The 4,972-nt window shown below is 43.7% G+C and overlaps 1 long non-coding RNA gene across 1 annotated transcript; it reads left to right on the top strand.

The window, feature by feature from the left end:
- The first annotated feature begins 1,278 nt into the window (after nt 1-1,278).
- LOC135578852 (uncharacterized) lies at nt 1,279-4,045 on the top strand. Its single transcript, XR_010470998.1, has 2 exons — nt 1,279-2,814; nt 2,928-4,045. It is a non-coding gene; the product is annotated as an uncharacterized LOC135578852 (long non-coding RNA).
- The last annotated feature ends 927 nt before the right edge of the window (nt 4,046-4,972 follow it).

Here is a 4,972-nt window from a genome sequence, read left to right as displayed (position 1 = left end):
TGCAGGCAGCTGTGCCAGAAGGGAAGGGCATTGCACCGCGGCCAGGGGAGCAGGAGGGAGGGAGCACAGAGCCGCACCCCGCATAGTGATTTTTGTTCTCTCCATCAGCCTGTGCAGCTATCTTAACATCATTTTGGCCATTTTCAAAATCCCACGTGTGCAATTGTGATTTGCTTCCATTTTCACGCAGCAAAATGTAATCAGCCTGTGATCACATCAAATCTTGTTGAAAATAGTAAGAGGAAGTTATGGGATGAGAAAAAAAATACATTAAATTGGTTCAGCATGAGGAACTAGTTAAATGACTCTGGTTACTGGAAACCAAAACAGTACAATCTACCTCCCAGAGTATCCACCAGTATCACAAAATGAAGTAACACCATGTCCCATACAGGCTGGCAATACAGTGTACTGGCAAGTGACACAGGCAGAAAGTGATTAAACCATGAGTTGTGTGGTCACATATGTGCACATAAAAAAACTCAAACAAAAACCGAAAAAACCCAAAAAAAATGAAGGGTAGAAATGCAAAGGGCACAATAAAATGATTTCAGGGACATGACACTGAAAGAAAAGAGAACACTGGGACAAAGTGCTTCCTGAAAAAGGCTTGAATTTGAGTATAGGTGGGCTCTTGCTGTTTGACTGCCTGGTCAGAAAAACAAGAACTTTATCTGTGTCTTTTTAAATAAAGGAATTGTAGAAAGAATAATACTTGAGTCTATTGCAGTAAAACCAGTCCCAGCATCATGAGTCAAGATGATTGGTAGGATCAACAGCAACAGCTATAAAAGGAGAGCTGGAATAAGGGAGAGCAGGGACTATGAAGCTATAAGGGTTTAAAGACTTTAACAAAAAAAAAATCCCAGTGATTTTCCTAGGTTCAAGCCTCTCTGTTTTGTATTTGCCTGTATCAGTGGGTAAAATATATAAGATTCAAAGGTCTTTGTGTTTCTTGCATGTTAATAGTGAGGGGATGCCTTACTTAGAGTCAAAATCAATGCCTTAGGTTAATCTGGAAACCACTGCTTGAATCTGCTACCACCTGGAAGCTGGCAAAACTGGAGGAGAGCTATAAAACCAAGCAAAAGAAATCTGAAAAGAGAAGGTCTGCTCACTTCTCTAACACTGCTCTTATCCTCTTGAACTATCCCAGGTCGAGCCGCTGTAAGACGGCATGTTCTGCAGGCAGATGGCTCCTGGCAGGCAGTCAGTACAGCTGCGAATATGAGACTCCCTGCCAAACATGAGTCTGTAATTTCTACTACTCTCCAACTGTCAGCTTTTTGAGGATACTATTTAGTCATTTCCTCGGAAGACAAAGGGTGCCCATCAGAGCTAATGCTACTTCACTTGCACTTGTGTTGCCGTGTGGGTGGTGGCTGTAACACGCATTTGGAAAATGCACAGGGCTGATTCAAAATGACAGCAATGGTGTTAGTGCAGGCATGTGCTACTCAGCAGTTCGCAGAGTCCCTGAAACCTTTGTGAAACAAGGAGGAATCCTCTTCTGACATACTTCTCTCAGCTGTCTAAATAAGGGAGAAAATGTGCCTCAGGAGAAATGAGAAGTCTGTTGGTTTTCATTAACTTTTAATTTGAAGCCTGCATAACTGAATGAAACCACTGTAGTAATCTGGAAAAGGTATCCAAAAGGCCTGTTGAGTCAGAGCTAATTCCTCCCCTCTCTCTAAAAAGTGCATAGAAACAAGGTGCTTTATTCAAGACGCACAGTATCCTCACCAGGGCCGGCAAAAGGTCTGCTCAGACTCGAGCAGCCGGAGCAGCTCTACAAAGTCATCTCAGGCTGCTGCAACATTCCCGGGGCTGTCGTAAAGGTCAGCGTGCTGTGTCCTTCAGCTGTGTGGAGTTTTGATTAGCGAATCTGCATCATCGACAACTCTGAACTGCTTCCAGACAGCGATATATTAGGGCTCCCATGTGCACAAGGAGTGCTCTCCCCGTGCCCAGCTTGTGCTCGGAGGTGTGGGACTTGCCGCACAGCAAGCATTTGGCCTGTAACGCTTACTGCAGCAAGGCTCGCGCCCAATTATTCCAGCCATGTCAGGGAAGAAATGTTTGAAAATGTTGTTTTGCTGCCAAGTCTTCCTGAAAGAAAAAAAAAAAAAAATAAAAAAAAAGAAGGGTCATTTCAAATACTGAAGGATGACCTATGAGAATGGACAAACCTGTGCGTCTCAAGTGCCTCCCTGCATGCCTGACACCAGTAATGCCAACACTCTTGTGAGCAGGAATTTTATATATAAAGCAAGGAGAACCTGATTAAAGGAGAGGGGACCACAGTGTGACTGGTTATTTCCCCACACTTTACTGTTTTCCAGGGTCATTCCTCAAGGCCATGTTTACAGTGCTCACAGTGCCATAACCTCATATTTTCAGGATCTTAGCATATCTGCAAGAGCTGTAATTCTGCCAGGTGCCTTGCCACCTCCAACTTGTGTTTTGTGATCATGTCCAGGCCTGTTTGGCCTTGCTACCAAACCCAAGCCATCAGGTGTAGTGTGACGTTGGGAAGCCACATGTCCCTGATCTCATTTCGGCTTTGCCATTACACCATAGAAGCGGTTCAGAGATGAGTCCTGCCGGGAATCTGCCCAGCCCTGTGAACTAGAAATTCCTGCTTTCTTGTGTCCAAGCTCCACTAACCAATCGTGTGTGGCTCAGGTTTAGTTTAAGGGTTTGTCAAGTACAGCTGTGGTGCAGTTGCTTCCATATGGTGCATTGGTACAGTGGATGTTGAAGAAAATACAAGATCTGGAGCATTTTTCCTCTTTTTTTGTTCACCAACAAAGAGTAAGTGAAAGCTTGTTTACCAGCTGCCTGAAACGAGGCAGCTACATAAAATATGTAAAGAGGAAGGGTTTGCATTTGGTGTTTGCTATTTTTCTTCCTTTATCATCTGTCAGCTATGGCCACTTTCTGCACCAGAAAGAAGAGAAAAGCGCTGTTTGAAGCAGAGCTGAATGACAGGCTTGCACCACGTGCCAAGGAGCAGCCGGCGAGCGAAGCACCTCCCTGGCAGCCAGGACATCAGAGGAGCTGGACGCAGAGATGAAATGTCACTATATTGATCATTACTGCTGTTTTGTTGTGTTTTCTGTTAATACCACACTGCTGCCTTACTCAAGTTCACGTAAGGGGAACACTGGGGACTGTGACAACACAGCAAGCTGAGGCTGCTGACGCCAACAAAGGTGGGAGGGAAATACAGGCATTTAAGTGAGAGAAGAATTTGTCCCAGTTTCACCTTTTGATTTTGTGCAATGAAGAAAAACTAAAAAACTGTTGCTGACGGTGCCAGCTTTTAACCCTAACTGCACAGTTACAGGACATTGTATTAGAATTTATGTTATTACTTAATTTCAGATTTCACCTCTTTTTTTTTTCCTTTCCCTGTCATCTTGAGATGTATCTATCTCCCTTAATGCCTGGCCACGCTGGAAAGATGTGTCCCTGTAGTCAACAAGAACTGGGAATACGGAGATAACGTCAAATGATTTCTGCAAATACGAACTTCTCAGAAAGTTTAATTTTTGTAAAAGTTCATGTCTTTGAAATGTTTGTAGGCCAATGATTTAGACAATTTATTCTGACTTTCTGAGCACACTATTTTTCTATACCCTCGGTTAAACAGTGTGAATGAAGGTTGCCATAGTTACAGCTGAGTTCAGAAATGAGCTCTATTGTATTGTAATTCTAGTTTCTTATCTCACTCCTCCTGATGTGAAAGACATGTTTCCATCTCTGTAATTAGCCACGATGTGAAAGATCTTGGTCATTCATTTAAAAATGCTTGAGCAAATGTGGGAGGGGGGACATTTCTCGTTCTCTTGTTTTCACCAAAACCACTGAGCAACATGATACTTTCTGCACCCAGTCTGCCTACCTTCTGTGCAGAACTTGGATTAGTCCTTGAAATTTAATTTGGCATTTTAATTTGCTGCAAAAATATACACCATAAAGTAAACAGATAAGCCTATGACTTTGTTTTATAAAGAATGTATTAAACATGTAAGCACCTGTATTATGTTGCCGTTTATTTTGACAAAAAAAAAAGTTCCCAGTGTGACTGGAGTCAGAGGGTCTTAATATTGACTTCTGTGTGATTTGGATCAGGTCTTAAGATGGCGGCTGTTGAGCAGGAATCACCAAGGACTCCATGTAATATCTACGGAAAAGCAAATGCCTTCTTTAGATGAGGAATGACAAGGTGTCTGTCTTACTGTCAGAACAACTTGTCTCCGTGAGCTGTTTGCTAACACGTCAAAAATGACACATGAAGAACTGATAATGATTTGGGAGCTTTTCCAGGCTCCTGGGTCATCACAAAGCAGGCCGGGAGCGGGGTCGTCCTGCCCTGCGTGAGAGGGCTCCGCACACCTGGGTCTGCCCCGTGCTCACCAGTGCGAGCAGCGCCTGCTCCGGCCTGCCAGCCTTCCTCCGGTTCCTCCTGGGAATATTTCCTGTTTTGTTTTGTTTTGTTTTGTTTTGTTTTGTTTTGTTTTGTTTTGTTTTCCCTGGACAGGGATAAGGCATGTGCGTCCCTTACAGAAGGGATTCACTGGCCGTTTGGGACAAACTGCCATGAACGGGGCTTTGTTTTAAACATGACATTCAATGCAACATTAAGGAAAAGCAGCATTTACCGGGCTTTAATGTTAAAATCCACCTCTCAGAGATTATACGCATGTCGCATCTACACAGTAGACATAATGAAATATGCATTTCACCCATAGTGAAATAAATCTTCAGTTTACTTGCAGCCCATGCACTGCAACGGCACATGCTTGGCTGAGCACTGCTGCTGATGGATCGCCATGCAAGGCTCCTTATGCTGGGGGCTGAGCCGCTTGGTGACTCACTGGAGTAGAATGCGTGGTAGAAAAGCTCATTTTCCCAGTTACTCAGAGGTAAAATATGTTTGGATCCAAGCCTGGTTTGTGCTAGGAAT

The sequence above is a fragment of the Columba livia genome, chromosome 2 (genome assembly GCF_036013475.1).
Source record: "Columba livia isolate bColLiv1 breed racing homer chromosome 2, bColLiv1.pat.W.v2, whole genome shotgun sequence".
In the NCBI taxonomy this organism is placed as follows: Eukaryota; Metazoa; Chordata; class Aves; order Columbiformes; family Columbidae; genus Columba; species Columba livia.
Note: the sequence above shows the minus strand (reverse complement) of the source record. Positions and strands in the feature narration are given on the sequence as shown.